The sequence below is a fragment of the Aedes albopictus genome, chromosome 3 (assembly GCF_035046485.1).
Source record: "Aedes albopictus strain Foshan chromosome 3, AalbF5, whole genome shotgun sequence".
Taxonomy (NCBI): domain Eukaryota; kingdom Metazoa; phylum Arthropoda; class Insecta; order Diptera; family Culicidae; genus Aedes; species Aedes albopictus.
In genome coordinates, this window is record NC_085138.1 from 79,873,217 (window position 1) to 79,883,879 (window position 10,663).

Below are 10,663 nucleotides of genomic sequence, written 5' to 3' on the forward strand. Positions count from 1 at the left end.
GAAGCAGTGTTTCGTCCGGGACCTCTGCGAGCGGCGACTGGTGCAGTTGCGGTACTGTCCAACAGAAACCATGAAGGCAGACATCTTGACTAAACCGCTCGGAGTGGTTAAGCATCGTGAACTGGCAGAGTTGCTGGGATTAGGAGGAGTCTGAGGGCTTACCGTCGAGGAGGAGTATTGAGAATTGAGCGACGGTCCACCCTCTAAATATCTACCGACGGCGCGCCTCTCTAGTGCGTGCCTCTTTAGTGCACTTCTTGCGTGCACCTCTTTTATAGCCTCCTTAATATTGTTTACCTGAATTCATTCAATAAAAGTTGTTAACCGTGACCGCGCGTGTTTGGATTCTTGTCCGGTATTTTATCCGAAGTTCTGTCCGCTATCTTTCGCCAACCAAGTTGTTCCGTTGCGTCGGAGTGTCCTCCCAGACCCACAGAAACCACTTCTACCCGGCTACCGTCGTTTCCCGGCACGCCCCAGTAAGAAAAGGTTCCCCACGGGAAAATACCCCTCAACGTAACTAAAGTTGCTCAACTCGGCTAACAACGACCTTGAAGGAAAAATGGAACAACAGCGGTAAGTTTTTTTCTTTACAAAAATATGTTGCATTATTTTCATTAAAACTTGTCTTGCAGGTTCCCAACTAACATTTTCAGCGCTATAAGCTTCAGTCATTTGCTTTCTGTTGTGTAACCATCGAGTAAAAGCAGTCAACGCTGAATAAAAGGAAAGCTAGTCAAATATAAATCATAAGCTAATATTATCGTCGCACCACCAAATCGAAGTCGTCGCTAGAAGCACATGCGAAGTTGCAGCTGCGAAGTAAATTTGAATCTATTTTTTCTGTTGCGCATCATTAAGCTAATTAAGAGCAACAATATGCACTAATCCAAATTGAGTTGCGACATTTCTAAGCAGGTTAAAAATCAATTTTCGCACGTTCGGTCACTTTGTATTTCGACCAAAAGCATAATACACGACTGCAAAACAAGCACCATACAGCTACCAAACTCGGTTTTCAGAAATCCATTACTTGTCACTAGGGCTGCCTTTACTCCACCCTATTCCAACTCCGGGAGATTTCCTGGAAGATGTGAAAACTTGAACACATCGAATAGGAGTTCCCACTAACAAAACAGCTGCTACTATACAGTACAATTCATTATACTGACAAATCCCCAAACCAGCAGCGCTTTAAAGGCCGTTATGCGATTTCATTACGGCTAGAAGCTGTAATAAAGAAACTGTTGGTTTACCAACACGGCTTGTCGGATATAAACATTATTGTCAAAACAAACTTTAAGCGGGATATATAGCTACTACACAAATTCTTTACAGCTATCCATGTATGTGCTGTGAAATTATTTGGGTTGCTTTTATTGCACTTTAATTCAATGCCGGAAGATTTGCCGGAAGATGTGCAAATCGAGTAAGAGTCCCAGCCACTACAACAGCTGCTTTTATACAGTACGTTTTGTAATGTTGCCAAAACACAAAACAGCAGCGCTTCGTAGCCGTTTAAAGAACACTCTTTCAGCTAGAAGCTGTGAAGAAGAATCTGTTGGCGCAACCACACAGCTTGTTCAATGTAAACAATATTGCGTTTGACGTTTCACAAGCTTTTACAGCAAGATGAAGTTAGGTAAGGTTTCTTGTGGCGCAATTATGAAGCCTTGTCTGGAATAAAACAAAACGGGCTATTTTCTATGTTATTTATATATAGCAGTGTGGCAGCGAGGACATCATCGGGACCAGTAGATACGGAGATCGGGAGTTCGATTCCAAGTAGCGGCAAGTACTTTAATTATTCAATTTTAAAAATGATAATTCCAGTTCCACATGTATCCACTTATCCGCGAGCGGTAATGGCGGCGGCGGGCATATCCAACCGGTTCGGATTTTGACGTTTCGTGGGGGAAAGTCAAAACAGTTTCATTCTCCTCCTCACCCCTTCACCCACCGTTCGGTGGCGCCAACCGATTGCGATCCCCAAGAAACGTCAAAATTCGAATCGGTTATTTGTGCCCGCCGCCGCCATTACCGCTCGCGGATAAGTGGATTGCATCACGGTATCCATAACCTAATTATATTTAATCGTTTAATTTGGGGATGCCGTAAAACTATTATTTAACAACTGCGAAAAGGTTGAAAAAGCGCCTTCTCAAGATGTTATTCAGTTAGTGGTTACATAGGAGCCGAGAAAAGAGCTATGGCTAGGTGGCATAGAAGCTGATCGCACAGCATGTACAAGCTGATTAAGTTCGCCAGATTCATTGGTATAGGGCTTGCATAGAAGCTTCCTTCCATATGTACAATACAGTAACTCAGCATCAGGCCGTATTAAGGACGCTTTGTTGATGTTTACATTCGCAATAAATGTTAGTTGGGTTTTGCGTCAGCCTGGAGAAGATCCACGGCAATCTGGCCCAGGTGGCCTCAAACGACTTCAAAGAAACGACCGTTTATCCAGAATCGGCCACGCAGGGAACATCATTACCCAACAGAACTCGGCCGCCCGATTTTTCCATCATCACTATGGCCACGACGACGGTTCTGAGCAGCAACTTTGCCAAACACGGCCACCAGCAGCAACACCAAATCATGACCACTGGGGCCCAACGGGTGGATGCAAGTGAACTCCGGCCGCTCCTCGTCGCGTACGAAAACTGCTAAAGCAGGAGCAGATCCGTTCCGGAACCCCCCATCGAAAATTCGCCATCAAGTATTCCCGGTCATTGTGAACGCCTGGAAGCAGTGGGCCCTCCAAAAGAATGCCGATTTGGTGGTCAGTTCCAGCGAAAGCCATGCCGAGGAAAAACAAACTTCTTGCTGTGTGTCAAACATTTTTAAATTATACTATTTTTACAAACCGTATAAGTAGCTCATGCTTTTTTGTAATTTTTGTAGTTTAAGCTGTAATGCATGATTTGATTATAATCATGCATTATAGCTTGATCTACTTGGTTGTTTTCAGGTTGTTTTAATATGAAAATACAAAAATAATATAATATAATACAGCGTTGTCTTAAACATACAGCACAATAAACGAACATTTTCATTTAATGTAACAGATTTGTGCTACGTATATGGTTCAACAATTTTACAACAATATGGTTTGCAATAATCGTTGCAAAAAATGAACAACATGACAACAACTTGGCTTATTGTTTTGCGAAAATTTTGTTCGACAAAAAAGCCGATTTTTTATTGTAACCTAACTTAACCGCCTATTCGTCATATTGTGAAAAGGCCCATTACAATTTGGCAAGTGGTATACTACAATATGCCAACACTACCATTTGAAGTGATGGAGGGTATCATGTCATATTATTCATAAATAGTCGCAAATGGTTCTGGACAGCATGTGAAATAATATGCTTTTTGTTCACAACTATGCGGGTTTACATTGTTCAATTCGTGAGGTGCATAAGCAAACTGAATTGAATTCAGCTCATTTGACAGATGACTTGAATTCAACACACATGAATCACGGGTTCAGACGGGGCAAGTGAAATGATTTTGTTTGACTTGATCGAAAAAGTTGAACATGTTTAACTTTCGTTCAAGTCAAGTCAGTTGCTCAATTGGGTTGTTTAGTGAATTAAATATTGCCATTTTCTCTAGCCTAATCGAAAGAGCTCATTTTTCTGAGTATGAGGTGATTTTATTGCGTTCCAATGCCTTTGTTTTGATGGTTAATAAACAAAACAGTTTTAATTTTTGTGGATAGAATGACAGTTCAATCGATAAAGTGACAGTTCGCCCCGAACAAAAAATTTTCCCCATACAAACTTTAAATGCATTTTAAAAATAGTTTCCGGGCACCAAAAATGATGAAATTTTGGATTTCGACTAATTTTTGGATGGAGATTCCGATTATGCAATAATCTGAATACAGTCTGGATTCGCTGGTTGGGTCACGACCGCGCCCCGATTAGCGAATCGTGTTCGTTCGTTGGGGCAACTGACAACTGATCCAAATGCTTTAGACACACGCAACTGACGAGAAATACGTCACGAAACACTCGCATACTTACACAAACGTTCTGTATATAGGAGTTGCGATGCGACGGGGGTCAGACGTCAAACTCGTTTTGACAGCGATTTTGACATTGACAGTGCTTTTTAGTTGGGTTTTGCCCCAACCAGTGAACATTCAACCATCGAGACAACCCATCTAACGAGCCTCCAACGAACGAATCGGCACTGTACCCCTAAAGAACCCAATTGAGATGAACGATGGTGTTTACACATTCAATTCGCATTCAATTGGGCATTTTCCATTGACTTGAATCAAGTCACTTGCATCGTCTAAACCAGGCATTAGTGTTAGTAATGCGAATAGACCACCTCACGGCGAAATTCTGTCAAATTGGAGAGAAAGAGAGCGATTTCTTGATGACGTCACCGTGCAATGGAGTATATTTTATTCACTAAACAACCACATTTATTTATATAGCATCCACCATTGATTGATGCACCAAGCGAAAAGAAGAAGTTTTGGCATCCAACACTGATAAAAAAGATCATAGAGATACAACAGAATGGATTGTTACAACACGCTGAATTGAATGGTATTTACCATTGATTCAATTGTTTAAAACGATAGAGTAACAACAGATCTTATGGTTTTCCACCATAGCATGTATTGTAAATGTCACTTTTACAATAGAAAATGGGGGTTGTTAGGTATCTTTACCATAAAAAAATCCAAATTTTCTGGAAAAAAATCAAGTCAACTACCATTCAACTTATGGTGTTTTTATTATTGAAATCTCTAGTGCCATTGATTTTATTGTACACGTATTGTAGTTCCAATACACCATTTTCAGCAGGAAAATACGTAAACAATATAATTTGTTGTTGAATAGTCAAATTTATCATTATTCAATGGTAGTTTATGGTGATTTTATTGGAAATTTTTATCAGGGAAGCGGTGTGCCGTTTACATCCATCGACCAATCAGCGACGAGGATCTCATCGACGGCACACCGCTTGGATGTCAAAACTTCTTCTTCTTTTCGCTTGGTGCATCAATCAATTATGGCGAGCGTGGAAAGCTGGATCACAGAGAACAGGCATCCAAGCTAGATCAAATTTTCTCTCGAAAGCTGTGTAATACTTATGACACACATGCATGCACTCAGCCAAAAAAACCTTAAGATTTCCATAAGGCCCAACTTATAAAACGGCCTTTAACCCTCTAATACCCAAATTTTTGATTTTGATCTAAATATCATTTTTCGTCATTTAAAATCGATTTAAACATGTTTTGGAAGATGATTCTTTCTAAATCTCGATTTCGTGAATTTCAGTTTTTGATTTTTCTAATTTTTATTTTTGAACATCCCCACACTTTTATATTTTTCCTGGAAGCCAATTTGGGGAATGGATTTTTTAAAATGAAAACATTTTGAGATTTTATGATTATTGTTGAAATATTATTATTTTAATTTTTTTTCACAGAAAATTTTATTTTCCGTGTAATTTTAAGGAAAATAATTTTAGAGTGTATTCGATTCCCTTAAACTATTGAACAAGGATAGAATGATTTGGGAAAAATTTAAAATATGTTAATTGTAGCGATTCAATACAAAATAAACAATGACTTTCAAAAGGTGACTAAAACATCTATTTTTCAATGATTTTAAAAAAATGTAAATTCGCTTTAAAATACACCAAAAACAATTTTGAGATATAGGGAACAGCCCTAAATATCAGCCAAAAATATAAAAAAAATGATTTTCCACGAAACAAAAATTACAAAAATACTCAAACTATACCCCGTCTAAAGGCGGGATTGGGTATTAGAGGGTTAAATAATTCATAATAAATCGGATAAATTTCATAAGGTTACTCTATGATGTAAAAGCGTCTCACCAGCTTGGTTTTTATTCATGTTTAGCAACATGATATTCTCAAGCGTCGGTAGCCGTGTGGATAAAACACGGGCTCGGTGATCCTGACGTTCATGGATCGAATCCAGTCTGCATCATTTTAAGATTTTTTTTGTTCTTCTCATAAGTCTATCTTATGAGATTTGTCATAGCAAGCACGATCAATTTTCATAAGGTATTCTTATGGCATCTATAAGAATTAGTTATAGCAAATTTTCATAAGGCATTTCGATGAATTTCGTTAGTTTTTTTCGCTGAGTGTGTGATACAAGAACCACTACTGTACAATTGCGCTTGAAATGAGTGCCATACTGAAAATTCTCTCAGTTCACGTCAGTCTTGTTAAAATTTTCTTGACACTGCGTACCGTTGTACAGGAATCACACTCGTATAACATGTCTGTCCGGGGTAAATATAAGAAACCAAATTATTTAGCGTTGACAATACTAGTTCGTCGGCCTGTTCGTCGGTGATACCAGGGGGATTGACACTTCCATTTCTAACCGGGAAATCCTCATTTATCCGTTTCTAACCGCCGCTAACCGCTGCTAACCGAGCAACAGTTAGACCACAGTTAGACGCGGTTAACGACGGTTAGCAACAAGCGAGGCAACAAGGGGAATGACATTTCCTTTGCTAACCGGAAAAATCCGCATTTATCCGTTGCTAACCGTCGTTAACCGCGTCTAACTGTGGTCTAACTGTTGCTCGGTTAGCCAGCGGTTAGAAACGGATAAATGAGGATTTCCCGGTTAGAAAAGGAAGTGTCAATCACCTGGTTAGCAACGGATAAATGCGGATTTTTCCGGTTAGCAAAGGAAATGTCATTCCCCTTGGGTGATACTACAGTAAACGTTCGATAAGTGCAACATGTTTACGTTTCACTTACCGAATGGAATTCGATAACTGCAACAACTGACAGACGCCACATAACTGTCAGTTGCTGCAGAATGCAACCAATGTGCATACGAAAAACATCGCATTTCAACAAAAGTGCATGCGAAAAACATCGCATCGCTGTTGACATTTCATTTTGACGGATAGCGGTGCGATAACTGCAAAATTGTTGCACTTAGCGGACTTGCAGTTAAAAAGCACTGCAGTTAAAGCGTTTGCACCGAGCGAACGTCTACTGTAGCGCCATCATACAGCGAGTTGCCACAATCAGTGGTGAGTATTCATGTCTGGATAAGTTTCATATTCACCACTGACAACGGCATGGAAACTTTTGCGATACCGTCTACCCCCGTTGGTTTGAACGACACCTAATGCAAACCAACGGGGTTCATTTTTAATTTGCAGAATGACGTTTGAACCATTTTTAGTTTGAACTATGTGCAGATTAGAGGGGGTCAAACTAAAAAGTGTTCAGATTACATGAGGTCAAACCACCGAGGGTAGACGGTAGCAGCGCCTCCACGAATTGCCACTTGAGTTTCCATTTCAAATGACCTTTTAACACCGACGAACCGACGTGACAGCTAGAACAAATAAATTCAAATTTGTTGTCCGCGACGCCATGATGAAAAACAGCCGAACACTATCGCCACCTCTATAACGACTCGCGATGATTTGATAGCTCGACACCGAACCCCCGTGTGTTCATATAGGAAACGGTTCGCGTCTGCGCTGATTTGACAGAAGCGATCGCTCGCTTCTGTGATTGACCGTTAAATTTGGGGGGGGGGGACACTTTTGAATCACCACTGTCACGTCGGTTCGTCGGTGCTTTTAATTCCTTACACAGATTCACAACTGGACGTCTTGAATGTCCACACCAAATTTTGAATTTCTCATCCAGCAAAACGTATTGCTGGAACCATATCAGCAAATTAAATTTTGCTGAACAATCAGTAATGGTAACTGAAAAATCAGCAAACACTTAAATTGCTGGATAATCAGTCAAACACTTGTCAAACACTTACAATTTTCCAAAAATACTTTTGCACGTCTCCTCATATCAACGCGAGCTAACAGGAATCAATGAAAATTCCTCCCAAAAAGGTACTCGGCAGCATCAAATGTAATGCGCCACGTCCACGATGGACATTCCTAGCATTGTAGCGCTGCTTTGGAGCTAAATTTGGTGGGTTTAATATTCATAATTGAACTTTGTTTTTTCTTCGAAAAGAAAAAAAAAAACAAAAAATCCGGCCGGAATCGAGCGCGGACAAAATTACTGGTGAACCAGCATAAAAATCGCATTACTGGATAGCCAGCAAAGTAATTATTGCTGGATGGATTGCTGGATCCACAGCATGTCAAAAACCAGCAAAATTTTGCTGGTTTCCAGCGAAATAAAAATAGTGTGTCCGTTCTCCGTGGCTGGATGGCGACTGCATAGTGGTTTCTGCTTTTAGTAGTGTTGCGTGTACGTACACGCTGCATTACACGAACACCACTTGAGTTACTGGTTGAAAATAGTAAACAAAGATCAGCTGTTCCCATCAAAATCAAATGGGCATATTTTCAACCAGTAGATTTGCATTAGTGTTCGTGACACCGCGCTGCGAAACCACTATTGACCAATCCAAATGTCTGTGTGGTAGTGGTTTGTGTTCAGATTTCCCGTGTTAATCTATCTGTAAGAACTTTGTAAACATCTTTTGTTCTCACGTATATGGATACCCGCATAGTCGTACACAATAAGTATACTCTGTCCCATATTATCCACAACAATTTGCGAATATGCCTGAACAATATCCCATGTTATCCGGCATCACATTCAGTGATAATGTAAGCTTATTGTAGTATACCACATGGCGAATTGTAATAGGCCATCTAACAATATGACGAATAGGCTGTTAAGTTAGGTTACAATAAAAAATCGACATTTTTCTCGAACAAAAATTTCGCAAAATAATAAGCCAAATGGTACACATATAATTCATTTTTTGCAACGAAAACAGTAAATGAAATTGTGACGAAATAATTGAACTATAAATTTTGAAGAAAATTATAACATTGGATGAAATTGTTCATTTATTGTGATATATCTTACTGCAAACAACATGGTGTATTGTTTAAATTTATTTTTTCAAAATAGTAAAATACCAAATTCAAACAATTTACTATTCTGAATAATTACTTCAGCAAACTAACAATTTCCATATCAAAAAGATCGTAATTATTTTAATCGTTTTGAAAATTGTTTGAATGCGTGTCATTTCAAAATAGTAAATTGACACGGGAATGATTAAATAAAATGGAATTTCATAAAAATATGTGTACTGATCTTTATAAATAAAAATTAAGTGAATATGAATTCGACACCATCGAACAAAACACGTTCTGCTGTTCTGTCACGTCTCGGATGTGTTGATACGGACGAGCAGCTGCAGGACACAGTGACCGATTTTCTGGCTGTGCCGATCATGACCAGGTGTCACCGGGAACTCGGTTGGAAATGGGCTGCACTTCAATGAGCGGACCGCTTCGTTTTTTTTAGCTGAAACGTAAATTATTTATTGTCTCAAAAGCATTTTGGGAAATTTGCACGCAACCAAAAATGAATGAGAGAAACTTACCACTTCCTATAGGTTCCTGGATGCACTCTAGTGGGAGAATCTGTGTTTTTGCTCTTGGGAGTAATCAAGTTCTCGTTCAAACATAGTTCTGCTCAGATCAGGAAATGTATCCGGTTGCGTTAGTGTTGCAAAACATTCCGAACAGTCATCGAAATTCTTCTCGCCCGCTCCAACTATACGGATCGCATTCCAGATCTTTTCTTGGCGTCCATGCTGCTCGGACCATACTTCTCGGAATACAACGTCCGAGCATCAACGTCCACGTCATCCGAAGCTCCAACTGCGTTCCGTCCAATGCATACTTTTACTGGTTCCAATCGGTCTCATCCTGCGCCGGCTCTATAGAACTTCGAAATGAAGAATTTCGTCATTCATCATCGTTGGGTGTTGGACGTGCGGTTTGACTTACCTTGAAGACACCACATTCTGCGGACCGTATGATGCGTGGAATGATGTTTCCGATTCACCGGAATTCTGCACGTTGGCATCAAAAGACAAGATTTTATAATATTTGGCGAAATATTTGCGAAATATACTTGCACATGATGAAAAAATGAAGATTTTTTGTTGTTGTCGTCAAACTGACCGACCGACCAACAAGGTGCTCGATCGGTTTCAAATCGCTCACTGATACCGATACATGCAACCACTTGCCAAGTTGTTAGTCATGTGTCATTTATGGTACATTGAACATGTGTAAGTGTGTTGCGCTAATTCAAATTGAACCACATGAGAAAAGTTGATTTTGTATTTCCACCATTTTCACGAGTTCTTACTCGCATATCATTTGCCAATGTCAGCACAACATAACATGTTGTTATCACTTGTTATGATTTACATTTGCCATTGTTTATTGTCGAATACTTCAAGTTTTATATTGGTTAACAACACATTACCTATTTGTAGTGTCCCGAGCAGGAGAAAATAGCTGAAGAATAACTAACTCAAGTATGGAAAACCGAATACAGTCTGGATTCGCTGGTTGGGTCACGACCGCGCCCCGATTAGCGAATCGTGTTCGTTCGTTGGGGCAACTGACAACTGATCCAAATGCTTTAGACACACGCAACTGACGAGAAATACGTCACGAAACACTCGCATACTTACACAAACGTTCTGTATATAGGAGTTGCGATGCGACGGGGGTCAGACGTCAAACTCGTTTTGACAGCGATTTTGACATTGACAGTGCTTTTTAGTTGGGTTTTGCCCCAACCAGTGAACATTCAACCATCGAGA

The 10,663-nt window shown here is 39.8% G+C and overlaps 1 long non-coding RNA gene across 1 annotated transcript; it reads right to left on the reverse strand.

Annotated features, from left to right (window-relative positions):
* Positions 1-7,355: 7,355 nt before the first annotated feature.
* On the reverse strand, positions 7,356-10,186 carry LOC109433085 (uncharacterized). Its single transcript, XR_009999256.1, has 3 exons — positions 9,834-10,186; positions 9,425-9,771; positions 7,356-9,345 (listed from the first exon to the last, which is right to left on the reverse strand). It is a non-coding gene; the product is annotated as an uncharacterized LOC109433085 (long non-coding RNA).
* Positions 10,187-10,663: the final 477 nt, after the last annotated feature.